Source organism: Heptranchias perlo, chromosome 14 (genome assembly GCF_035084215.1).
Source record: "Heptranchias perlo isolate sHepPer1 chromosome 14, sHepPer1.hap1, whole genome shotgun sequence".
In the NCBI taxonomy this organism is placed as follows: Eukaryota; Metazoa; Chordata; class Chondrichthyes; order Hexanchiformes; family Hexanchidae; genus Heptranchias; species Heptranchias perlo.
In genome coordinates this window covers 27,526,135-27,553,559 of record NC_090338.1, presented here as the reverse complement: position 1 = coordinate 27,553,559, position 27,425 = coordinate 27,526,135, and the positions used below count along the sequence as shown (strand labels likewise).

Genomic DNA, 27,425 nt, shown 5'->3' with positions numbered 1-27,425 from the left:
CTCATCTGAAAGACGGCAGCTCCAAAGGGCAGCACTCCCTCAGTACTGCCCCGGAGTGCCAGCCAAGATTATGAGCTCAAATCTCTGGAGTGGGGCTTGAACCCGTGCCTTTCTAACTCAGAGGTGAGAGTGTAAAATGAGTTCCTCAGTGCAACATAGCATGACTAACATCATCAATTTAACAGCTATTTAACAATTGTCTAAGGATAGTAATCCACGGCCCTTGGTATATCACATAGATGGTAACTGAGAGTTGTAATAGTGAGGCCTGCAGTGTCAGCTTCCCAATTTTTTAGCTGCAGGATATGTATGGCCTTGGGAGATCACAAGTTATTTACATGACAAAGAAAGCCATTTGGCCTCTTTTAGTTCATCCATTCAGAAAGACTCTAAAGTTCTCCCACTACAGTATCCAATTGGTTCTTAAATAAATCCTCCACTACTCGACTAAGAAGTCCTTTCTATGTATTGATTACATTTTGTGTGAAGAAGAAGTTCCTGAAAGCTACTACACCTCCAACCTCCCTTTCCCTTCCAGGGTCCTTGAATGTGCTGTCGCCTTTTAGATCCATGCCCATTTCTCCTGCAATTCCTGTTAGAATCCCTCCAAATAGGTTTCTGGACCTCCCACTGCACCAAAATGGCCCTAAGGAAAGTTACAAATGACATTCTCTGAGACTTTGACCATGGTGCATTATCTCTCTTCATCCTCCTCTAATTTCCTGCAGCCTTTGACACAGCCCATCACACCACCCTCCTCTAACGCCTCTCCTCTGTTGTCCAGATCAGTGGAACTGCCATTACTTGGTTCCACTCTTGACTATCCGATCATAGTCAGACATGGTTTATCTTCCCAGTTCTGTACTGTCACCATGGGAGTCCCCAAAGGATTCAATTTGCCCCTCCGCTTCCTCGTCTACATGTAGCTTTTTGCCGTCATCATTGGGGTCAACTTCCACACATATGCTAATGACACCCAGCGCTACCTCTGCATCACCTCTCAATCCCTCCACTGCCTCTGTGTTATCAGACTGCTTGTCCGACAATGAGTCATTGATAAACTGTAAATTCCATCCAGCTAAACTTTGGGAAGACCAAAGCCCTTGTTATCGGTCCCGGGCACAAACTCCGTACCCTTGCCACCAACTCCATTCCGTTGCCTGGTCGCTGTCTCGAGCTTCACAACCTCAGCATCCTGTTTGACCCTGAGCTGAATTTCCAACCCCATATCCTCTCTGTCACAAAGACCATCTACCTCCATCTTCATAACATAATCGCCTTCATCCCAATCTCTACCTATCTGCCGCTGAAACCCTCATTCATGCTTTTGTCACCTCTGGGCTTGATTACCCCAGTGTTCTCCTGGCCAGCCTCCCATTTGCCACCGTCCGTAAATTTTAGCTTATCCAAAACTCTGCATGAATGTATCCAATCATGTATCAAGTCCCACTTGCCGTTTTCCTCACTGACCTACATTGGCTCCTGGTCCCCCAATGCCTCTAATTTAAAATCCTTATCCTGGTGTTTAAACCCCTCCATGGCCTTGTCCCTCCTCTCTCTGTAACCTCCTCTTTGTCTTACAGTGCTCCCCATCCCATACTTTCCATTCCTCTGACTTTAGCCTCTTGTGCATTCCTCTCTCCTTTTGCCCCATCATTGGTTGCCGTGCTTTCAGCTACCCAGACTCCACACTGGAATCTCTCCCTAAACCTCTCCATCTCTCTACCTCCCTCTCCTCCTTTTAAGACCCTTCTTAAAACCACTCCACCTAATCTCTGATTCTATGGATATTTTTCCTTACGTCTCTGTGGAGCACTTTGGAACACATTTCTATGTTAAAGGCGCTACATAAATGCAAATTGTTGATATTAGTCCTAATCTTGCCTTTAATTAGTTTAACCCATGGTCCTTTGTCCTACTCTCTCAAAATTGTGGCTATTTTACTCGCATTTAGCTGCAGATTCTGACAATCCAAAGCTAGAAGTCAAACATTGATCTGTTCTGTGAAGGACAGGATATGAGCTGAAAACAGACATCCACAACAAACAAGTTTAGTCAGAACTAAGCATGTGACTAAACATGTAAATTCAGGAAAGATTTCAAATGAAATTCAAACTCGGCTTCAAATAAATGCATTCAAATGCAAGTGACCCAGAGCTGGAGAAAAATTTGCTGTTCATTGTGGAGGATTGTTTTTATCTCCTTGCCAAAAATGAGCTTTTCAGTTTTCCAAATCTCTTACTTGGACATCAGCCAGAGGAAATGAAGCTTTAAAAAGAATGAAAGAGACCCATGGTACAAACTAGGAGCTGATCATGGCATAGGAAAAAGCTATTGTATGGTACAAAGGATCTGATATAACAGCAAGGTGGTGAAACAACAAACGATTGGAGACAGGAAGAAATGCATTGATGTTATTTGCAAGTAAGGCTGCCAACCCTCCAGGATTGTCCTGGAGCCTCCAAGAATTAATGATTAATCTCCAAGACACTGCTGCGTGCAACCCGGGAGAAAAATCACAGGTGCATTAAAAAATTATGTTTATTTAATTTCCAAAATATTGGAGAGGGGTAAAATGGCTGTTTGACTGGGTGGGGCAGTTGAAGGTGGGAGGTCATGTAATGAAACCTCCAGAAATACTGCAACCAGAGTTGGCAACCTGACTTGCAAGCAGTCACTGCTGTTAAAAAGCTCCCTTTTTTCATTTGCTTTTCAACACCTGACGAGATGATGTCAATCACATTGAAATGCATCATTTAGAATTCATGAAAATGATGCTTGGCACTTCTGACTCTTTTCCCTCCAACAAGAACAAAAACTTGCATTTATATAGCGCCTATAATATAGTAAAACATCCCAAGGTGTTTCATAGGAGCATTATCAAACAAAATTTGACACCGAGCCACATAAGGAGATATTAGGACAGATGACCAAAAGCTTGGTCAAAGAGGTAGGTTTTAAGGAGCGTCTTAAAGGAGGAGAGAGAGGTAGAGAGGTTTAGGGAAGGAATTCCAGGGCTTAGGATCTAGGCAGCTGAAGTCATGGCCGCCAAAAGTGGAGCGATTAAAATCGAGGATGCACAAGAGACAAGAATTGGAGGAATGCAGAGATCTCGGAGGGTTGTATGGCTGGAATAGGTTACAGAGATAAGGAGGAGCGAGGCCATGGAGGGATTTGAAAACAAGGACGAGAATTTTAAAATCGAGATGTCGTCGGACCGGGAGCTAATGTAGGTCAACGAGCACAGGAGGGATAGGTAAATGGGACTTGGTGGGAGTTAGGATACGGCAGCAGAGTTTTGGATGAGCTCAAGTTTATGGAGGGTGGAAGATGGGAGGCCAGCCAGGACAGCATTGGAATGCTCTCCGTTATTAGCCAAGGTGTAGAATACAAAAGCAGGGATGTAATGATGGAACTGTATAAAACGCTGGTAAGGCCACAGCTGGAGTATTGTGCGCAGTTCTGGTCACATTACAGGAAGGACGTAATTGCTCTGGAGAGAGTGCAGAGAAGATTTACAAGAATGTTGCCAAGGCTTGAAAATTGCAGCTACGAGGTGAGATTGGATAGGCTGGGGTTGTTTTCCTTGGAGCAGAGGAGGCTGACGGGAGACTTGATTGAGGTGTACAAAATTATGAGGGGCCCAGATAGAGTAGACAGGAAGTACCTGTTTCCCCTGGCGAAGAGTTCAAGAACTAGAGTACATAGATTTAAGCTGATTGGCGGAAGGATTAGAGGGGACAAGAGGAAAAACTTTTTTACCCAGAGGGTGGTGGGTGCATGGAATTCGCTGCCCGAATTGGTGGTAGAGGCAGGGACCCTCAACTCTTTTAAAAAGTATCTGGACCTGCACCTAAAGTGCTGTAAGCTGCAGGGCTACGGACCAGGTGCTGGAAGGTGGGATTAGAATGGGCACCTGGTTATTCTTCGAGCCGGCACGGACACGATGGGCCGAATGGCCCCTTTCTGTGCTATATCTTTTCTATAGTTCTATGGTTCTATAGTCCAAATAAAACAAGGCTTTTAAGTGCTTTTTGTGGCTAGTGGGTTTTCTAACGTATTGGTGATTATCCGTTCTACGTAGCCAGCAGCAATTTTACCCATCTTCGATAGTGCCAGATCAGTTAGTTCAAAGCATTGGCCTTCTTTCAAATCAATGGAATTAATGTGGTATGGGTGTGGCCCACTGCATCACTGGAGCAGCTCTGGAGAGCAGAACTCCACCAAACTGAAACTGCTGCACAAAAGAGGATATAATGGATGTAACTTTTAGCATACGTACTAGTGATGAGGAATCTTGCCTGCTGCCACGCCTATTAGAAAATTGCAAAGGTTGTACCAATGATTTTCTGATGTGAGCTGGTTCCTTGCCATTGACATGCACTTTGAAAATTTAGGTTAATGAGTAGGGATCTATGATTTTTATTGAGTGCATTTTTTCTGCAGAATCTCTCATCTCCGGATAAGACTGATTTGTATAGACTTTGAAGACCTATGTTAATCATTGAATCCCAAACTTTGTGGAGCTTCATGGACTCCGTGGGGTAAAATGCATTCCATGAAATATAATTGGCATCACCAATAGGTAGGAGATATGGGGTTATTAGGATAAGAATAGCCATAGTTGATCAAACACTCATAGTTGCAAAATATCAACTTTCTTTGTGGACAATTCGGGATTGTAGGGGGAAAAAAAATTCGATAGGGGCCCATTTTCAGGCATGGGTAGCAGGGATTCGCTATTACCCTGCGCCCAATGGCCTCTATGCAAGCAGCACATGAATTTCGAGCTGCCTGCTATTTACCATGATATCTCCGTGCAGCCAGTGCTACCCGCGCTGCTGAGAGGCTGCACGGAGAATGAGGAAGCCGGAAATGGGACGTGCTCAGTGCATGTCATCAGCAGCCTGCACCTCTTAAAAGTGCAGATGCACATTTTAAATGGGACATGCACAGTTCTCTAGGAGGAGGGAAAGATGGCCAGAAGGGTGGCGGGACCACTGCGAGAGCGAGCCCCACACTTCTCCGATGATGCACTGGAAGCTCTGGTGGAGGTGGTGGATGAAAGGAGGGCCAACATGTACCACCGGGTGGCAGGAGACCCTCCAGAATGCAGCTCCGCAGGCATTGGGAGGCTGTGGCCCAGGAAGTGAACGGCAGGAGCATTGTACCATGCATGTGGGTGCAGTGCCGAAAGAAATTCGAAGATTTGACACGAGTGGTCAAGGTGGGTGAATGCAAGTGTCAAGTGGCACATCCAACCAACTGCACCATTGCTCCACGCATCACATCCCCCGTCACCTGCCCACCAACAAACACTGCCATCCATACGCATTGCTGCACTTGGCATGCTGCATCTCACCCCCATATAGTACCACATTTGCAGGCCACACAACCACCACTCACAGGTCACACACACTGGCAGCTATTCGACAAGACAGGCACATCACCCACACACCTTGCAGGATACTCACTGACACACTATCCTCGGTCTTGCAGGAGAAGGTGGTACATAACAGCCGCCAGTAGGAGAGACCTGAGGAAGGACGGAAACGCTTACACGTCCTCACCCCTCTGGAGGAGAAAGGCTTCGGATTATTGGGCGGGCCATCGCTGCAGCTGTGACCACATGCCGCACTGGAGGTCCCAATGAAGGGGGTCTCTGCATATCTAATGCTCCTTCTCGTTTCCCACATCTCCCTCCTCCCATAATCTTTTCTGACTCACATGCTGCAGATGCTGTCGGCACGCACGTCTTACTTGCTCCTCTCCCTGCTCCACAACTCAACCTATTGCCCTTTGTCATTCCAGATACCCAAGAACATGTGTCAGCACCGTCTGAGGAGGAAGAGGAGGACACTGAAGGCACACCGTCACTCAATCTGACACTCACATCCACCAGCTCAGAGGCTGACATTGTGCGTCCTTTAGAGGCTAGGTTAAAGGAGGGATCTGCACATGGTGAGACACCGGGCACAAGTGCGCAGGAGCCAGGACAGGGGGAATGGATACCACAGGTGCCAGCTCACTGGAGGGTGAGATCGCTCACTAGTTCTGCTGCAGAGGAGTCAGATGAGGACTTCGATGGGCCAGGCTACAGAAGATGGCTGATGGGCGTACACCACCAAATGCTTGGGACACTGGAAAGCCTGCCAGAAAGTCTGCGCACAATGACAAGGGGCATGGAGAAGTCCAGCTCCAACTTGGCACAAGACTTTGCCCAGAGCTTGGAGCCCATCCTTTCCAACATGGAACAGGTGGTCAACTCCATCAGTGCATCTGTGGAACCCACCATGACGCAGCGCCTGATGACCAATGTTGCGGCTTCCATTGCAGCACAAACTGATGTGATCAAAGGTCTGCAATCCACGGTTGCAGCTCAGACCGCTGCTATGGAAGCTCAGACTGCAGCTATCGTGGGGCTTCCAGGGCGTCACAGCACTCCAGCAATCCGTTCTCCAGCTGGTCACCAGGATTGCTGAGACGCCGCCCCGGGAGAGTGGCAGTGGTGCCATGGCAGTCGGACCTGCTGTCCTCTCTCATGACGACAGCATTCCAGCTCCCACACCTGCCACTCCGCCAGTGCCCTGTTGTTGACTATCCACCAGCCAGGCCAGACTGTTGCAGCCCATGCCGAGATGGTGCAGTCTGAAGCCGGGCCCTCCTGGCCCAAAGCTGCTCAAAGTCGTCCTCCAAGGCCATCTGCTCTCTCCTCCATTGAAGGCCAGCAGCCTTCCACCACCCATGCTCCAGCCACTTTACCTATCCTAGTGCAACTCGTAGGAGCACTAGAATAGGTAAAGGCACACGAACAACAGGCACTAAGGGAATGCACAAGGGTGAATAGTCCTGTTCTGTTTCCATAATTTTATTTGTTAATTGATAAATGTGACTTTGAATTTGCATTTGGTGATGGTTTTTATCTGTGCAATGAGCTGAGGGGAAAACCAACGTGTAATCAGATGGAGGGCGATTTGATGGTTTTGTGGGAGTGGACAGGTGGGGAGTATAGAACTGTTGGTGAGTTCGAGAATGTATTTGACATTATTGATAGCAGGCACTGATCAGGCGAGCACGCAGAGCCCTTGCAGACGAGGCGTGTGTTCCCTGTCCAGAGTCATGAGCCACGGCATGAGGGGATAGCCCTTGTCGCCCAGTAGTCAGCCTTTATCTTGCCGAGGCGGGTGAAAGATAGCTGGCATGTTGGATTGCCGCATCATGAAGGCGTCCTGACTGCTCCCAGGGCATCGGCCTCCATGATTCGATAAGTGTGGTTGCACACCAGCTGCACGTTCGGGGAGTGGAAGCCCTTTCAATTGACAAAGAAGGCCGAGTTGATAGGCAGGGCACGCAGGGCAATGTGCATACAGCCAATGGCACCCTGCAACATGGGGAAGACAGCAATGCGATCGAACCCCCATGCTCGCTGGTTCTGCTTGTCTGTCAAGAGGGAAGGTGATGAACCTGTTCGGCATCTTGTACAGTGTGTCTGTGACCTCCCTTATGCAGCAGTGCACTGCATACTGCAAGATGTTACACATGTCGCCGGCAGAGACATGTCGTCCTGAGCTGTAGAAATTCAGCGCCATGGTGGCCTTCACAGCACAGGCAATGCTGTCCTTGCCCTGAGGCTGCAGTTGTGGCTGCACCAGTTGACAGGTCTCGGTCACGGTTTCCTTGGTGAATCTCAGGTGTCGGATGCAATCCTCCTAGGTCATGTTGAAGTAAGAGAATTGATCCCGGAAGGCGCTCATTGGATATAGCCTCCTGCTCCCTCTCCTCGCAGCTTGACTTGCTATGCGTGGCCTTTCTGCATGCTCCCAGTCATGCTCAATGCCCAGCGGGATCCCTAGCAGACCACCCATGGTTGCCAGGAATGTTGTTCAACCATGGTTGGACCTTTCCGAACTGTAAGGCAGTACCAGTCAAACCACTCTCAAGTGTAGTCTAACAACACGGAACAGCCATGGGGACCAAATTCGCACCCCAATACGCCAACATTTTCATGCACAAGTTCGAGCACGACTTCTTCACTGCACAGGACCTCCAACCAACGCTATACACCAGATACATCGATGACATTTTCTTCCTATGGACCCACGGCGAAGAATCACTGAAGAGACTACACGATAACATCAACAAGTTCCATCCCACCATCAAACTCACCATGGACTACTCCTCAGAATCGGTTTCTTTCTTGGACACACAAATCTCCATCAAAGACGGACACCTCAGCACCTCACTCTACCGCAAGCCCACGGACAACCTCACGATGCTCCACTTTTCCAGCTCCCACCCTAACCACGTCAAAGAGGCCATCCTCTATGGACAGGCCCTGCGAATACACAGGATCTGCTCAGACGAGGAGGAACACGATGGACACCTACAGACGCTGAAAGACGCCCTTGTAAGAACGGGATATGACGCTCGACTCGTCGATTGACAGTTCAGACGGGCCACAGCGAAAAATCGCATAGACCTCCTCAGAAGACTAACACGGGACGCAACCAACAGAGTACCCTTCGTCGTCCAGTACGTCCCCGGAGCGGAGAAACTACGCCATGTTCTCCGCAGCCTTCAACATGTCATCGATGACGATGAACACCTTGCTAAGGCCATCCCCACGCCTCTACTACTCGCCTTCAAACAGCCACCCAACCTCAAACAGACCATCGTTCGTAGCAAATTACCCAGCTTTCAGGAGAACAGCGTCCACGACACCACACAACCCTGCCACGGCAACCTCTGCAAGACATGCCAGATCATCGACACAGATATCACCATCACACGAGAGGACACCACCCACCAGGTACATGGTTCATACTCCTGTGACTCGGCCAACGTTGTCTACCTCATACGTTGCAGGAAAGGATGCCCCGGAGCATGGTACATTGGCGAGACCATGCAGACACTGCGACAACGGATGAACGGACACCGCGCAACAATCGCCAGACAGGAGGGTTCCCTCCCAGTCGGGAACACTTCAGCGGTCAAGGACATTCAGCCACCGATCTTCGGGTAAGCATTCTCCAAGGCGGTCTTCGAGACACACGACAACGCAAAATCGTCGAGCAGAAATTGATAGCCAAGTTCCGCACCCATGAGGACGGCCTCAACCGGGATCTTGGGTTCATGTCACGCTACAGTAACCCCACCAGCGAAAAAAGTTATCTGTTTTTAATACAACTGATCATTCTCTGTCTTTCTCTTCCTTTCGGATGTTTGTCTCTCTCTCTGCCTTCTGACCGTTTGTGTATTCAGTGGTCCTGTGTGTGGTGTCTGAACACTATTCGACTCCTTTGATTGCCTTGACAACGGGCAGTTGGAAAGATTATCTGTAATCACCAGGCATTGTTCTCTGACTATATATGCGGTACCTTCCATGGAATCTCACACTCACCTGACGAAGGAGAAAGCCTCCGAAAGCTTGTGATTTTCAAATAAAACTGTTGGACTATAACCTGGTGTTGTAAGATTCCTTACATTTGTCCACCCCAGTTCATCACCGGCATCTCCACATCACAACTCTCAGTAAGTATAGGGAGCTTCAAAAAAACACTTCCTATTCCACCAGCAGCCAGAAGCTATAATCCAGCAACTAACATGCAACACCTGCATGGTCCCTTTAAATAAGCACTGGTGGGAGGTCCTCCAGGCACTCTAAGACACGTTCAGGTGTGCGTGGTTAAGACTGTGCGTTGAGTTGAGCATTAAGGTCCAAAATGGTGTCTATCGCTTTAAATCAGCGTTGCACACTGTACACATTTTCTCCCTCCTTTACATGCTGCCGGCGTTCGGTATTTGCGCATGTGCTAATACCAATACCAAGATGGTGTCCGGCGCATGGCACGCTGGAAACGTGAGTGTGCAGCCAAGACGTTATCTTGGATCTCCGGGAGGCAACGTAGTGCCGAAACAACGGGTGCTAGATGGCCCAATTTAGCACTCCTCGTGCCCCCCCCCCCCCAACCCCATTCGCTGCTTGCAGGGGCCGGCTGCAAATGAGCATTTTTCATGCTGGCTGGAGTTGCTCAGTAATGTGATCTACCAATATTTATTTTTGCTGCTAATGGAGAGTTTCAGGAAATAAAAACAGAACCAAGAAACCGAAGAAGTTTGAATCCAAAGGAACCACGAAAGGTCTTCAACCTGAAAAGTTAACTTTATTTCTTTCTCCACAGATGCTGCCTGACTTGCTGAGCTTTTCCAGCATTTTCTGTTTTTAAACCAAAGAAGTCTCTATTTGACAAAGAATTGACTAACAAAAGTCAGAAACATCTTTAAGCAGTACTAAGCTGAAACAACTTTTGAAGACCAGAAGAGATCAGAATATTGCAGCATAGGAAAGGTCTTTAAATAGAAGTTCAGGCACAAGAGAAGATCAGCTCAGACAGTGCTGAGAGATTTATGAAGCTTTGTTTCAAAAGTAAATGCTGCAAGCATGTTAAAAGGAGGTTTAAGACAAATGTCAGGTACAAAATACAGTTGAATACCAGGCAGAATACAGAATGCAGGGGGAAATTGAAAAAGGATATAAGAAGGGCAAAGAGAGAGTATGAGAAAAGATTAGCGGATAACATAAAAGGGAACCCAAAAATCTTTTATAAACATATAAAAAGCAAAAGGATAGTTAAAGGAATGGTGGGGCCGATTAGGGACAAGAAAGGAAATCTTCTTGTGGAGGCAGAGGGCATGACTGAGATACTGAATGAGTACTTTGCATCTGTCTTCACAAAAGAAGAGGATGAAGTTAATGTCACAGTAGAGGAAGTGGGGGGGGGGGGAGTAGAGATATTGGATGGGATAAAAATAGATAGAAAGAAGGTGCTAAATAGGTTGGCATCACTCCAACTTAACAAGTCACCTGGTCCAGATGGGATGCATCCTAGGTTGCTGAGGGAAGCTAGGGTGGAGATAGCAGAAGTTCTGACCACAATCTTTCAATCCTCCTCTTTGGATATGGGAGTGGTGCCAGAGGACCGGAGGATTGTTACAGCCCTCTTCAAAAAGGGGGAGAGAGATAAACCTGGTAGCTACAGGGCAATCAGTCTAACATCAGTGGTGGGAAAACTGCTAGGGATCAATGTCAAGGACAAAATTCATTCTCACTTGGAGAAGCATGGGTTAATAAGGGAGAGCCAGCACGGATTTGTTAAAGGTAAATTGAAGTTCAGGTACAAGAGAAGGTCAGCTCAATCAGTGCTGAGAGACTTATGAAGCGTCATTTCAAAAGTAAATGAAGTAACAGAGAGGGTTGATGAAGGTAGTGCAGTAGATGTTGTATATGTGGACTTTCAAAAGGCATTTGATAAAGTACCACATAATAGACTTATTTGGAAAATAGAAGCACATAGGATTAAAGGAATGGTGGTAATTTGGGTACATATAGGGGATAGGAGGAGGAGAGTAGCGGTGAACAGATGTTTTTCTGACTGGTGATAAGTATGCAGTGGAGTCCCTGAGGAGTCGGTATTAGGACCATTGCTTTTTTTGTTATATATAAATGACCTGGAATTGGGTATAGAGAGTACAATTTTGAAGTTTGTGGATGATACAAAATTTGGCAAGGTAGTAAATAGTGAGCTGGATAGTAGCAGACTTCAGGAGGACTTAACCAGACTGGTGAAATGGGCAGACACATGGCAGATGCAACTTAATGTGGATAAGTGTGAAGTGATGCACTTTGGGAGGAACAACATTGAGAGTCAGTATAATCTAAATGGTACTATTTTGAGGGAGGTGCAAGAGCAGAAGGACGTGTTGGTGCATTTTCACAAATCTATGACAGTGGCAGAACAAGTTGATAAGGCGGTTAAGAAAGCATATGGGATACTTGGCTTTGTAAATGATGGCGTTGAATACAAAAACAAGGAAGTCATGCTAAACCTTTACAAATCACTGGTTAGGCCTCAGCTGGAGTATTGTGTATAATTCTGGGCTCCACATTTTAGGAAGGATGTCAAGGCCTTGAAAAGGTACAAATGAGGTTTACCAGGATGATACCAGGGATGAGTGACTTCAGTTATATGAAGAGGTTGGAGACGCTGGGATTGTTCTCCTTAGAATAGAGAAGGTTGAGGGGAGACCTAATAGAGGTATTCAAAATAATGAGGGGTTTTGATAGAGCAAGTAGGCAGAAATTGTTTCCTCTGGCAAGTGGGTCGGTAACCAGGTGTTATAGATTTAAAATAATTGGCAAAAGAACTAAAGGGAAAATTAGGAGAAATGTTTTCACACAGAGGGTTGTTAAGATCTGGAGTGCACTACCTGAAAGGGTGGTGGAATCAGTTTCCATACAAATTTTCAAAAGGCAATTGGACATATACTTGAAGAGGACTGATTTGCAGGGTCATGGGGAAAATCTGGGGTGTGGGACTAAATTGGACAGCTCTTTCCAAGAGCACAATGGGCTGAACGGCCTCCTTCTGAGCTATAAGTTTCTCTGATTCTATGATTCTAAGCACCTTATTTACAAGAGATGGTTCCATATGTCAGCTTCACAAAACCTTATTAGTGGAACTGAATTACGCATCGATCATTAAAACAAACTGAGCATTAAGAGCCATGATCATTTTAACTATTGGAAATGAGATTTCACACCTGTGTAACAGGTTGGAGAAAAATATTATTATAATAACTGCCATTCTAAAATGGTCTTTATTATGGCTTCAGTCCAAATGATGATATGGATCCTTTATCTGAGAAGGACAGTGGGAATATTTTGTACAGAAAGTATTTCTATAACCATTCTACTTGACATCAGGGTACTTGCAATTAATAACTTTATATTATGGCTGTCACTAAATCCATCAAGCAACTCAGAAAACAATTAAGAATTCCAAGAGTTTTATAAACGTTTTAAATATATTGCACTGATAAGTTTCCTAACAAGTATTTATAGAGAGGAATTTATTGGGGGAGAGGAATTTGCCCCTTTAATCCCCCTTTTACCTATTACTTTGCTACCTAGCACAAAGATTAATTTTAATTGATACTTAATTACTGGATCAGAAGAATAGCCTTACATCTGTCTATCCCTGCAGCTTCTAACAAGTTAATTTATCAAACAGAGAAAGGCTTCCTTGTTTGTCCCTGTGAAACTATTTTCATTTAAAACCCTTTACTGCTGATATAAGTTGAGCAAGATTTCCAAATGTCATCTGATTCAGGATTAATATTAAAATCATTAGCAACGTAATCTGAATAGGTGCTACAACTTGACCAGATTCATTTTTCAGATGGTATTTCTGTGGCTCCCCAAAAAATGGTGTTCCATGGAATATTTGACCATCTATGCAATATCCAATCTCATTGTTAACCAAACATTTGTCCAGCTTATTTTTAAAGGAATTAATTGAACCAGCATTAATTGTTTGTAATGGGGCACTCTTCTACATACTTACTACTCTGTGTAAAATTAAATAACTTCTCAGCTTTATGGAAGATTATCACCCCTACCCTTAAATAAGTTTCTATTGAGTTGCTAATGGTGAGTCAGAGGATACACTATTTTAGGCTATGTAATGTACAATTTATTATCAGGGTCACTGATTTATGGTGATTAAATAAGCAAATTAGCATATTTATTACAATTGTGAGAGTGTTAGTGGTATTTTTGGGTGCAAATTATTTGATTATGTTCACATTTTCATGGTAATTGTAAATCAGTGGCTTTGATTATTATTATATGTTTGCCTACCTATGCATGTAATTTATGTCTTACTGTTTTTTAAAGCTAAAGATTCATACAACAACAACTTGCAATTATATAGCGCCTTTAACATAGTAAAGCATCCCGAGGCGCTTCACATGACTGTTAACAAACAAATTTTGACACCAAGCCACATAAGGTATTAAGGCAGGGGACCATGTGCTTGCCCATGGCTGCCACTGCCAACCCCACGGGGTCTGGTGGTAGCACTCGAAAAATCTCTCTCTGTCACTTGGGGAGGAGGGTGCTCCCCACCTGAAGAATCTGTATCATGCGGTGTAAATGGCCAGCTGGAAGGAGGCTGGCTCTTTGAGACAGAATCTGCGAGCCGGAACTCTCCATTATTTCTCCAGTGGTCTCTCTCACAGCTATAAGACATTGTAAACATTCCAGTTACAAGCTATCAGGAAAACATGAGTAGTAATTTCAGAATATAACTTGTTGGCTTTTTATGGTTGAACAACAAATTAAGAGCAAACAGACACCGTGGGACACTGCTGAAATTCCTTGGGGAGTTCTGCCGGTCTGTGCCATAGCTCCAGCAGGAGACTGGTAGAACGCTCCAGAAAATGGTGGTTGTGCTATGCCTCTTCTATTTCCAAAGGCTAATAAGGGCTGCAACCCCTGTCTGACCCTTACTTGGGCACATGAATCAGAGAAGATGGGGCAAAGGCCCATGTGGACATAGGAATTTACAACTGGAAAAAGTTGACATAAAAGGTGAGACAAAAATGTGACAACAGGAAGTCAAGTGGTGCATACAGGAAGTACTGCGGATATAAGAAGTTACAGATATAGATATTAGAGCCAAAGAGAGGGTATAGTAAAGATTTACTGAAATGATACCAGGAATTAAATTTTATATTTATGAAGAAAGGCTCAAAATTTAGGACTTTTTCACTGGGACAGAGAAGGTTAAGGCGAAATCAACAGTATTAGGTTTCCAAAATTACGAAGTGTAGTGAAAGATGGTTTCCACTGGTTGATGAGTTGGCATAGCCTCAGGATTATCACTAGAAGAATAAAGGGGGAAGTCAGAAGACATTTTTTCACGCAGAGGGTTTTTAGAACATGGAATGCTTTACAAGAGAAGGCACTTGAGATAGACTATTACATTATTTAAAAGGGAATTGAGTAAGTATTTGAAAAGTAATAATATATAAAGATACAAGGAATGATCAGGGAAATGGAATTACAACAGACAGCTCTAGTTGAAGAGCCAGCACTGGCACAGGCTCAGTTCTATGGGCTTTAAACTCTGTGATTCTATGAAAAAGAAAACGGGTCATGCTCAAACTACAGCAAACTGAAAAAAATGAACTTCTTGAGACAAAACAGGGAATTTTTGTTCCTACTGATAACAAACCATGCGCTAACAGTGTCCTCCGATATGTGTATTACGATTTGTAATTGAGTCACAGACTTTTTGAACCATTTTTTCTCTGAACTCTAATGTGCCTAGTATACAATAATACCTGCAGTTCATTTAGAATTGTTAGAATAATTGAATTCCCAATTTTCTTCCTAAGCCTTCAGTTGTCACACTTTAATTCTGCACAATATTAAACTAGGCGGATTTGATAAAGCTTCTTGCTGATGTAAACAAAAAGAGTTCCTGTCCAAGCGTGCATTCCTTGCAGGGAAAATTTAATATTTCCTTCCTGCTTGCTATTATTTTTGACTTGGCTAGTTGATGGGTCAATTGAAAATTAAAAACTATATTCAGTTTGGGCAATATCTTTCCAGTATTCTATAAAACAATTGTCAATTTCTTTGTACTTGCAATGAATACTAGGTAGTTTTGTAGTAAGATAAATAGTTTTGTCAGACTCCTACATAAACTGGTCTAAGGCGTCCAAACTATGCATGTGCATGTACCTATTTCATTAGGATAGCTATTGGAGTAGGACAAACACACTAGGCCAAGAAAATGGTTGAATATCCATTGAGTGAGAAAAGATTTTTATTCTATTGAATGGTTCTACTGGATTCACTTTCTCATTTCAGAATGTGTGTGTTGCATGTACTATCGGTACAAACTTACATTTAAACTGCTTGCCTTCTCCAAACATAAAGTCTGCTGATAAAATGATAAATAATCAGAATTTCACTTCATGATCACCAAACAGCTTGCTGCAGTCTTTCATTTTTGTTTCAATTTCCATTTGAGTGAGTAACTTGCTTCAAGGGATCCAGTTAGCCCCAGTGGTAGAGTACTGGACCTGCAAAAGGAGGCTGAAGTTCTGAGTCCTAAGCCTCGGCTGTCTTTTAATCTTGCCAGCTCAAGGTGGTTTTTGGCCAATTTTTAAATCAGGCTGCTTCATGAAATACTTTATGATGATGGAGCAATTTATCTCAGGATGGATGAAAATCTGACAGAGCTTGTAGTTCTCTGCCAAAATGCATTTTGTGTTGACCGATCATGGGAGCAGCATCGACAGTGGCCAAAGTTTAGTCCAGGACCGAGACTCTTCTGTCTGCAGGAGTCAGTGTTGCAAATTTGTGAACCTGGAGTGGGAAAATAAATTATTAGTAAGTCATGTCTTACTTTTCCCATCTGGCTCCATTCAATAGTATAACAGAGAACTCAATAAGAACTCAAAACCCTGGCTGGCATATTAAGCATCAAAAACTCAGTGACCAAAAGTTTCTATTTAATACACAGAACGCGCCCATTATCTAATTCTAACATTGATTAAACCCTCCAGCTACTGTAACCAGGCTGTGTTTGCTAGAGGTTTGTTCGGGGATTGACTTGATTAGGAATTAATATTGGTTAATATTTGCAACTAGGACAATTTATTTACATATTGAATATGAAGAACTGGGCAATTAGTGGATTAGCACATTGTCCTTTTCTATCTCAATTCTGCCCAGACTAATAGGATCAAAGTCCTGTTTTCACTGACAGTTGCAAGGAATATATGAGTCTAGGGCAGCCTCAACCCAGTTCCTGGTGGAATGGAACCACATCACGATAGAGCTGATTTTTCGCTGATTTGTGCCCAGGGAATGCCTATTTCTTGGGCGCAAAGCAGAAGGAAAAGGGACTAAGTCTCAAGACGTCAGGTCTCCACCCACTTTGCGTTGCTTGCATGCTTATCATAGAATCATAGAATCATAGAAGTTACAACATGGAAACAGGCCCTTCGGCCCAACATGTCCATGTCGCCCAGTTTATACCACTAAGCTAGTCCCAATTGCCTGCACTTGGCCCATATCCCTCTATACCCATCTTACCCATGTAACTGTCCAAATGCTTTTTAAAAGACAAAATTGTACCCGCCTCTACTACTGCCTCTGGCAGCTCGTTCCAGACACTCACCACCCTTTGAGTGAAAAAATTGCCCCTCTGGACCCTTTTGTATCTCTCCCCTCTCACCTTAAATCTATGCCCCCTCGTTATAGACTCCCCTACCTTTGGGAAAAGATTTTGACTATCGACCTTATCTATGCCCCTCATTATTTTATAGACTTCTATAAGATCACCCCTTAACCTCCTACTCTCCAGGGAAAAAAGTCCCAGTCTGTCTAACCTCTCCCTGTAAGTCAAACCATCAAGTCCCGGTAGCATCCTAGTAAATCTTTTCTGCACTCTTTCTAGTTTAATAATATCCTTTCTATAATAGGGTGACCAGAACTGTACACAGTACTCCAAGTGTGGCCTCACCAATGCCCTGTACAACTTCAACAAGACATCCCAACTCCTGCATTCAATGTTCTGACCAATGAAACCAAGCATGCCGAATGCCTTCTTCACCACCCTATCCACCTGTGACTCCACTTTCAAGGAGCTATGAATCTGTACTCCTAGATCTCTTTGTTCTATAACTCTCCCCAACGCCCTACCATTAACGGAGTAGGTCCTGGCCCGATTCGATCTACCAAAATGCATCACCTCACATTTATCTAAATTAAACTCCATCTGCCATTCATCGGCCCACTGGCCCAATTGATCAAGATCCCGTTGCAATCCCAGATAACCTTCTTCACTGTCCACAATGCCACCAATCTTGGTGTCATCTGCAAACTTACTAACCATGCCTCCTAAATTCTCATCCAAATCATTAATATAAATAACAAATAACAGCGGACCCAGCACCGATCCCTGAGGCACACCGCTGGACACAGGCATCCAGTTTGAAAAACAACCCTCTACAACCACCCTCTGTCTTCTGTCGTCAAGCCAATTTTGTATCCAATTGGCTACCTCACCTTGGATCCTTGAGGATAAGGGGAACTGGGGTGCTGAGGGTGGATCTTGACTTTGTGTGATAGCGTAAAACAGGTGATAGTGATTCGGCAGCCCGTTTTACATCTCTCCCGATTTTTATTTCCATTGAATTCAAATCGGGAGAGATGTAAAACGGGCAGCCGACTCACTATCACCCGTTTTACACTATTGCACAAGTTCAAAATCTACCCCCTGGTGTCTACAACAGGTGCAAGGATTGTAATTATATGGTAATGAGGCAGGAATGAGATCACCACAACTCTCACCTCTTTTTATTAGGTGGTTGCTTGTCAATGGCCCAAACAGAGGGGTACTCACTGATAGTGGGTCTTACTGCTTACAGCAAGCCTCTCAGAGGATCTGAGAAGGGGTTGGGGTCAAAAGCTGGGAGGTCGAAAAAGTTAGGTGCATTTTTTTCAACAGGCTGGGCATCAGAGGAATTTTTGGACAGCAGCCAGTAGACCTCAAAGCCATCAGCCAATACTGCTACTGTAGGTCTCTCATTCCTACATAACTAAAAAGGCTAATGGAATTTTGGCCTTTACCTCAAGAGGGCTGGAATACAAAGGATGGAAATTATGTTACAGCTGTTCAGAGCTCTGGTTAGACCCCACCTGGAGTACTACATTCAGTTCTGGGCACCGCAGCACAGGAAGAATATATTGGCCTTGGAGGGGGTGCAGCGCAGATTCACCAGAATGATACCAGGGCTAAAGTGGTTAAATTAGGAAAACAGGTTGCATAGACTAGGCTTGTATTCCCTAGTGTACAGAAGAATAAGGGGTGATCTAATTGAGGTGCTAAGATGATTAAAGGATTTGATAGGGTAAATAGAGAGGAACTATTTCCTCTGGTGGGAGAGGCCAGAACAAAGGGCCATAACCTTAAAATTAGAGTTAGGCCATTTAAGGGTGATGTCAGGAAACACTTCTTCACACAAAGGGTAGTAGAAATATGGAACACTCTCCCCCAAAAAGCTGCTGAGGCTAGGTCAGTTGAAAATTTCAAAACTGAGATTGATAGATTTTTATTAGGCAAGGGTATTAAGGGTTACGGAACCAAGGCGGGTAGATGGAATTAAGATATAGATAAAGCAGTGATCTAATTGAATGGCAGAACAGACTCAAGGGGCTGAATGGTCTACTCCTGTTCCTATGTTCCTCCCCCTGCTTTTAGGTGCAGATGACCTGAATCTAGAAATAAAAGGCAGATTCAGGTAAATTCAGGTGGAGGGCCGGTAAAATTGGTCCCAATATTACTCATTAGTAGGTGTTACATCAGTAATCCCAGGCGGAGTTGATAAGGATGGCTATCTAGCACAATTGATAGTTCTTCAAGACAGTAACAGAGTACAGGGTAAGTACAAGAGAGTTGCGGACAACACACAATTTATGAGTTTGGTGAAAAGGAAATTCTACACATGTCTTCTCCCTGACTGTGTTTGAACAGTAAAATACATGAGATACACATGATACATGAGTGAATGAAAGATATTACTCTTTGCTGCAGTAATGATTGTGTGATAATTTAGAAGAAAATCCTTCTTTTAAAACCTACGTTCATGTAAGTGAACATGGTTTCCTTTAACTATCAAGCAAAGCTTACATTAACTTTTCCTGTACCACTGACTCAAGTTTCCCATTTTAACTGGTGAACACAAGGAAGCCGGTGGAAGTGGACAACAGTCTTGCATAGGAATTTTTGTTGGGAGCAGTCAGATTTTAACTGTCAGACCTCAATGATTGCCACCGGTCAGCTGCCCGCCGGTTTAGGGCGGATTGCGGCAGCTGGTTGGTTTTGGGGGGGGGCACTCCTGCTCCTCCTGGCCCCACTTAAGAAAGTTTTTTAATTACTTTAGTAGGCCTAGCTGGCTTCATGACAGCTTTGCCTGGCGGGGTGGTCGCAGCAGATGCCACGCTCGGGAATATGTTAAAATGCCATTGGGGTGACATGTACGTCATGGGACCCTGATTTGTGTTTATTAATGTGGCTCCCACTGTCCAGCAGGAGCCTCATCCACCACCAAAACCAGCGGTGTTAAAATGGAGAATCTGCGGGAAATGGAGTCACTCCATTTTAACTGCTCCCCTGCTCCTTTTCGACTAAAATTCCCCCTAAAGTCTCTCATAAGTTAGGAATGGCCAACAGCCTCAAGCTGGGTAAATTCCACAATCTTTCAGTATTAGTTACCCAATGGCTTTTTGGAATGCAAATGTCATTTGTTTGCAAAGTCTTATTTCCTCTTGAGACTATGGCAACATTTTCTGAAATTATCTGTTTATTTTTAAATCTGAGGAACTTCCTGTTAAAAAAAATAAGGCAAAGCTATGTTTAACTACACTTTCTGGGAACCTATTTAGCATGTGGTGGCCACAAAATAGATATATGCGCACTGAAAAGAGAGCAACAAGACTGACCCCAAGTGCAAAGCTATGCAGTATGAATGGAAAAGCATCAAGTTTACAATCTGGAAAGAAGGCCGTTAAGGTATAACCTTGCTGAAGTATGTAAAATATTAAATAAGGTAAATCCCACATTGCTGCTTCATAGTAAGACAGGAAAGTAAGACAAGCAGAGATAAATGGAAATGAGTAAGAAGTAAATTTACAACTGATCTCAGGAAAAACTTGCTTATTCAAATAATGAGAAGTGTTTGAAATAGCCTGCTAGACAGGGTAGTAGAGGCAGGGTGTTGGGCTTGTTCAATATGACATTCAATGCTATGGTCAGAGAGCTGGGATACTAGGTGAATGAGCTCTTTCAGCTGACATAACTTTTTCTTATGTCCTGTGTAAATTGTACACAAATGAGCAGGTTTTTCCTGTGTATGATGATTTTCCTCCTATCTATCAGACTAGTTTTCCTATATATTTTCATGCACAGCATAGGTGAGAATACACCATAACAGAGCATGAAAACATGGGCCCCGATATTACCAGGGAGGCGGGATGGTAGCAGGGGGGCGGTGGGGGGGGGGCGGCGGTGACCGGGCGCATTGGTAACCCACCCAGTGGAATCGGTCTGTTCCCCATGTGATCACAGGTAAATTGAAGGCACTTACCGTGGCTTCCGGGTTTCCCATCGTCAACCTGCGCAGCGGGCGGACTGCGCACCCGCATCACAGGCTGTCAGCTGGAGGAGCCCTATTTAAAGAGACAGTCCTCCAATGCTGCTCCTGCAGCAAACAACCAAAAGTGCAGCATGGAGCAGACCAGGGGAAAGGCTACTTCCAGATTTAACGATGCCTCACTCCAGGTCTTACTGGATGGGGTGAGAAGGAGGAGGGATATTTTCTTCCCAGCGGACGGGAGGAAGTGGCCTGTCTCTGCCACTAAGAAGGCCTGGCTTGAGGTGGCAGAGGAGGTCACCAGCAGCAGCAATATCTCCCGCACATGGATCCAGTGCAGGAATTGCTTCAATGACCTAACTAGGTCAGCCAAAGTGAGTACACTTACTCATTCTCCTACACTCCGTCTTCCACATCACTGCCCCCACCCTACAACTCCTTCTGCACTGCAAACACTACTCTTATCACATCACTCCTCACACCCACTCAAACCTCATTCTCAACTTACCTGCACTTACTCACCTCCCCAGTGCTCATCCCACCACTAGCACTCGACCCAATCCTCTTACAATATCATGGCTCTGTCTCATACTCACCCTCTGATGCATCTCTTTCACGGTCAGCCTCACCCAAACTAATGCATTCAGCGGTGGCCACGTCACCATCCCTCACTCACGCCTCTCTATTTTCTCCCCTTATAAGAGAAGAGAGCCCAGAATGCACGGGAAAGGGCGAAGACCGGAGTGGGGGCCGGTCGTCCTCACGGACGCGGAGCAGGAGGCTCTGGAACTAAGCCGCACCCTGGAGTTCCTGTCCGTCGGGGACGCCGAGACTGCCACCCGACAAACGGCTGGTGATAGAACTTTAGCATTCAGCCCACACAATAGCAAATGATGTTAACATGCCGTGCCATCTTCAGCACCTCAACATCTGTCATCATGCTTCTGTTCTATTGCCTTCTCGTGCTATTGCCATCTGTTCTCTTACAGGGCCTTCAGCGACCGCCGTGAAGGTGGAGGGCAATTTCTCAGAGGGCCTGCCGGCATCTGAGGGGCCACCATCATAGCTGATCGAGCTATCCACCAGCGCAGGTACACAGACCTCGGTGGATCCCTGTCCTCAGTTAGTTGGGGTCGCACATGGTGAGTCACCACACACGTGAGCACGAGCAGACACTGATGGCGGGGCAGCTGTGGAGAGTCTGCGTCAGTGGGAGCACTCTTCTCCAGGCTCTGCTCAGCTGGACACAGATGCTGAATCCTGGGGGCCATCTTGTAAAAGGAGAATGATCGAGGGGCAGCAGCACATTTGCGAGGTGCTGGAACAGGTGCCGCGCGCTCTTTCCACAATCACACAGAGGATGGAGGAGTCCAACTCCTGCATGAGTGGAATGGTGGCACAGGTACAGGAGGGAATCTCTGAGATAGTGTCGCGGGTATGTGCGGGAATGTCTGCGATAGAGGGAAGGCTAGCCTCCAAGGAGCTTCAAGCATGGCTCACAAATGAGTCCATTCAGGCTCTGACAATGGCCCTTCGGACTCAAGGGTGAGCAACTTTCTGTCGCCTTAAACAGGCAGGCAGATACACTAGCACTGGCCTTACAAGGCTTCAATTGTCCTCCAAACTGTCATCCAGCAGGGTGGTAGGAGTGACGTGGGCCTGGCCCAGGAGAGGGATGATGGCGAAAGGGGACATGGAAGTGGGGACGCCACTCAAAGCGCTCCCACGTCTCACCTGTTGCCCCCCTCTCAACTAGTACCTGCAATGCTGCCTCCTCTCCAGGTGGTCGAGTCTGCCTCTGCACAGGTGCAAGTGGAGCAATGTTTGGAGGAGCCCTCATAGGCACCGAAACCCAGAGGGCATAGGCCCAAAGAATCTAATCGGTCAGGGCATGAGCAAGAGCAACCTGCCACTAACTCTGCTGCAGCCATAGGGGAAGCACCACGTAGGAGTACTCGTAAGCGTAAGGCAAAGGTTTTGTGAGCGCAAAGGGGATGCACAAGGGTGTTTGACGGTTTATCATGTTTTTTATTTATATTTGATTTTTGTTAATGGCACATTAAATATTATTATTGTCACCACTACTACCACGTCTTGGCCATTCTTGACTGGCTTGTGTAGTAAGTCCCTTTCATGAAGTTCACCATGAACACCCACACTTGATGCCACCCATTGGGTCACCCTACAGTGGGTGTATGTGTAGTTGCACGACTATTTTGTGCAGGTGCCTGTGGCGCAGTACTGTGTTGTGGAGCTCCACGTGGCAGAGATGGACGGCGTGCCTGGCGAGGCTGGTGATGTTGCTCGTCCTCGGATGAAGTGATGAATGCAGCCATGGCGCCCCCATCCTGACGGTGTGAGTTTGAAGGGGTCCGCAAAGTAGGTAAATATGTTTGCACAGCAGAGTTTAGGGTATAAATTAATAATTTTGAGTGGAAAGACAAAGGTGTTGCAGAAAAACTTTGTCTGAAGTGACAGAGTGCCCTGCTGCAATAAATGAGGTATTCCCCACAACTGTCAAATAATCCTTTGCATCTCCCACTGGCTGCTGGCTGAAACACGTCTGCTCCAACAGGGAGTGTTTCCCACTTCCCACAGCACAGGATCCTTCAAAGTTGCACCCCTGCCAAAATCTCGACTCAATGAGGTGTGTCAAGTACCTCAACTATATAAATAACTACCTAAAGCAGCATCCCGCCGGCTTTAATTGCAGGCGGGAGTCCCGCATGCGGGAGCTGCGCGCGCACCCGAATGCGTCATTGAGGACCCCGGAAGTCAGCGGGTTGGAGTCGGGCTCCGGACCCGTTCTGGGATTTTTTTATTATTCGTTCATGGGATGTGGGCGTCGCTGGCGAGGCCGGCATTTATTGCCCATCCCTAATTGACCTTGAGAAGGTGGTGGTGAGCCGCCTTCTTGAACCGCTGCAGTCCGTGTGGTGAAGATTCTCCCACAGTGCTGTTAGGAAGGGAGTTCCAGGATTTTGACCCACCGACGATGAAGGAATAGCGATATATTTCCAAGTCGGGATGGTGTGTGACTTGGAGGGGGATGGGCAGGTGGTGTTGTTCCCATGTACCTGCTGCTCTTGTCCTTCTAGGTGGTAGAGGTCGCGGGTTTGGGAGGTGCTGTTGAAGAAGCCTTGGCGAGTTGCTGCAGTGCATCCTGTGGATGGTACACACTGCAGCCACTGTGCGCCGGTGGTGAAGGGTGTGAATGTTTAGGGTGGTGGATGGGGTGCCAATCAAGTGGGCTGCTTTGTCCTGGACGGCGTCGAGCTTCTTGAGTGTTGTTGGAGCTGCACTCATCCAGGCAAGGGGAGAGTATTCCATCACACTCCTGACTTGTGCCTTGTAGATGGTGGAAAGGCTTTGGGGAGTCAGGAGGTGAGTCACTCGTTGCAGAATACCCAGCCTCTGACCTGCTCTTGTAGCCTCAGTATTTATATGGCTGGTCCAGTTAAGTTTCTGGTCAATGGTGACCCCCAGGATGTTAATGGTGGGGGATTCGGCGATGGTAATGCCGTTGAATGTCAAGGGGAGGTGGTTAGACCCTCTCTTGTTGGAGATGGTCATTGCCTGGCACTTGTCTGGCGTGAATGTTACTTGCCACTTATCAGCCCAAGCCTGGATGTTGTCCAGGTCTTGCTGCATGCGGGCTTGGACTGCTTCATTATTTGAGGGGTTGCGAATGGAACTGAACACTGTGCAGTCATCTGCGAACATCTCCATTTCTGACCTTATGATGGAGGGAAGGTCATTGATGAAGCAGCTGAAGATGGTTGGGCCTAGGACACTGCCTTGAGGAACACCTGCAGCAATGTCCTGGGGCTGAGATGATTGGCCTCCAACAACCACTACCATCTTCCTTTGTGCTAGGTATGATTCCAGCCCCTGATTCCCATTGACTTCAATTTTACTAGGGCTCCTTGGTGCCACACTCGGTCAAATGCTGCCTTGATGTCAAGGGCAGTCACTCTCACCTCACCTCTGGAATTCCGCTCTTTTGTCCATGTTTGGACCAAGGCTGTAATGAGGTCTGGAGCTGAGTGGTCCTGGCGGAACCCAAACTGAGCATCAGTGAGCAGGTTATTGGTGAATAAGATTCCGGCATTTTAGAAGCCCCCTTGCCCCCAAAGCACCCGCTTGGCCATCTGAAAATCGGGCCCATGGAAACAGTTTCTGCGGTGACAATGGATGTGATTTTCGTCTCCTTACTGCCCCGTTTACACTCAAAAACAATGAGCAAGAATGTAAATCAAATGTTGCTCTGGCCCACTTCCCGCTGCTTTTACAACTGGCTTGAATTTCCAGTGGACGTTAATTGTGGCAGCCAGAGCTCCTGTCTGAAACAAGAGGGAGCCTCATGAAAACTTAAAAATTAGGTCAAGTCTTTACACATTGCCGCCACTTTACACCCTCACCGCTTGATTAATGCCACTTCCTGTTCCCGTCCACCAACCATGGCTGGTACTAGTCCTGGGGCAGCTATTTCAAACGCTATTTAAAAGGGAGCCTCAGCTGCTCTCAAGTAAAGCTATACAGGGCTTTTGGAGACATTTTACTTGCAGTAGCTTGTAGGTTTTTGACATTAAAGGTTTTGAAAGTGCTCACAATTGCTATTGTAGGTTGTGAACTATTAAGGAGCTTCTGCCATTGCATTTGTTTCTCGATGGGGGACCTTCTAGGAATCCCACTCTGAAAAGAGGAGGAGGAAGGAGCAAACAGCGATGTAGCTGGAGAAAGAGCGTATAGGGGGTGGCATGTTCAGAGAAATACTTACCCTCCCAACAGAGTCCATAGTCCAGGCTCATCATCGCTGGGTCAAAATCCTGGAACTCCCTACCTAACACCACTGTGGGAGAACATTCACCACACAGACTGCAGCGGTTCAAGAAGGCGGCTCACCACCACCTTCTCAAGGGCAATTAGGGATGGGCAATAAATGCTGGCCTTCCCAGCGACACCCACATCCCATGAATGAATAAAACAAAAAGCAACATCCCCTGTAATTCTCTGCGCAGCACTGCAAGAGAAGGCTTCAGTTCTCTAAGGAGACAATGAAAGAGCTGTGTTATATCATTGACTTCACCAATGTCACCCCTTGGGCTCTTTCATACAACGCGACAGCCTTCATGAATTGCAAGGGCTTCCACTCTATTAAGGTGCTGCTCTATGGTGTTGCTTCCTTGTTTTGGCCACAAAAAACACCTCCCCTTTAAGCTGCTGCAGGTCTTTAAAAACTTATGTTGCCAGCTTGCCTCAACTATGCAAATGAGGGGTAATCTGGAAACTGGGATAGGTCTCCCACTGACTCCTTCAGGTGGCTGTTGCTCTTTCGTTGCCCACCTCCTGACCCTTTCCTGTTAGGAGACAAAAATCATCTCCCATATGTGGAGCATATAATTTCTTTTGTTAGCCTGCCCTTTGGCAATGGGTGTCATTTTAAGGCTATCTTATAAACATAAATATTATAGTAAGGAATCCATGCCCAAAATGATGTTTGATGCTGGGATTCTATGTAATACCGAAATCCTTATATCCTGTGTTAGCGTTTGTGGCAGGCCAGTCATTTTTTATGAAACATCAGTATAAGAGATGCAACTTGTAATCATTGATGCATATTTCAATTGTCTGGGGTAGGGTTAATTTTAATTTCTTCCTACAGCTCTGACATCCCCCCACCATCACAAAAAAATTATTTAATGGAAAAGAAGTGTAAGTGACAGATCTGAAATCAATTGTTTTGAGCTATTTTCGGTACCAGTAATAATGGGCACAGCAACAGTTCATCTCTAGGGCAAGAGTTTGAACTGTATATAATTGAACTCAAATTGGCATTAATACATCAGTAAGGGTCAATGACCCAGAATTTGCTGTCAAAACAGTGGTGAGGCTAACGGCATTGCTTTACGAGGTGCGCTGTTCCACTGTTAGCTTTGTGAAAATGGTATCTCGTTGTCTGACTCACCATTCAAATGCATTGAACAGCATGAAGTTCCTGTACTTGCATGGTAGATACGAATTAAACTTGCCACAGAAAGTTAAGGCTTGTCCATTTCAGTCTAAGTACTCTTTTTAACAGCATGCTAAGCATTAATTACTTCCAAACAGCTTCTCTGGCACTGAAAAGTAAATATTTTAAGGGTGGAGTCTCATTCCTTCAGGTTTTAATTGTTGTTGGAGATATTTTTAAAAATTAATTAAATTTATTTCTTACTTTTTCTTTCTCCTTTTTCTCTCTCTTAATCCAATGTTTCTTTCTCTCTCTTTATTTCTCTTTCTGTACCTGATTTGACATTGAATCATAGAATCATAGAAATTTTACGGCCCATCGTGTCCACGCCAGCTGAGAAACGAGCCACCTAGTCTAATCCCACTTTCCCGCAATTGATCCGTAGCCCTGCAGGTTACGG

At 45.5% G+C, this 27,425-nt stretch overlaps 1 long non-coding RNA gene across 4 annotated transcripts in view; it reads right to left on the bottom strand.

Moving 5' to 3' along the window:
• Positions 1-27,425, bottom strand: part of LOC137332381 (uncharacterized) — a 143,173-nt gene that overhangs the window by 40,221 nt on the left and 75,527 nt on the right. For 3 of the 4 annotated variants that reach the window (XR_010965647.1, XR_010965650.1, XR_010965649.1), the window contains exon 2: positions 15,756-16,219. This is a non-coding gene — a long non-coding RNA (uncharacterized lncRNA). Of the gene's footprint in view, positions 1-15,656; positions 16,220-27,425 lie in introns of those variants that run through there. The other variant, XR_010965648.1, reaches the window with a different exon arrangement.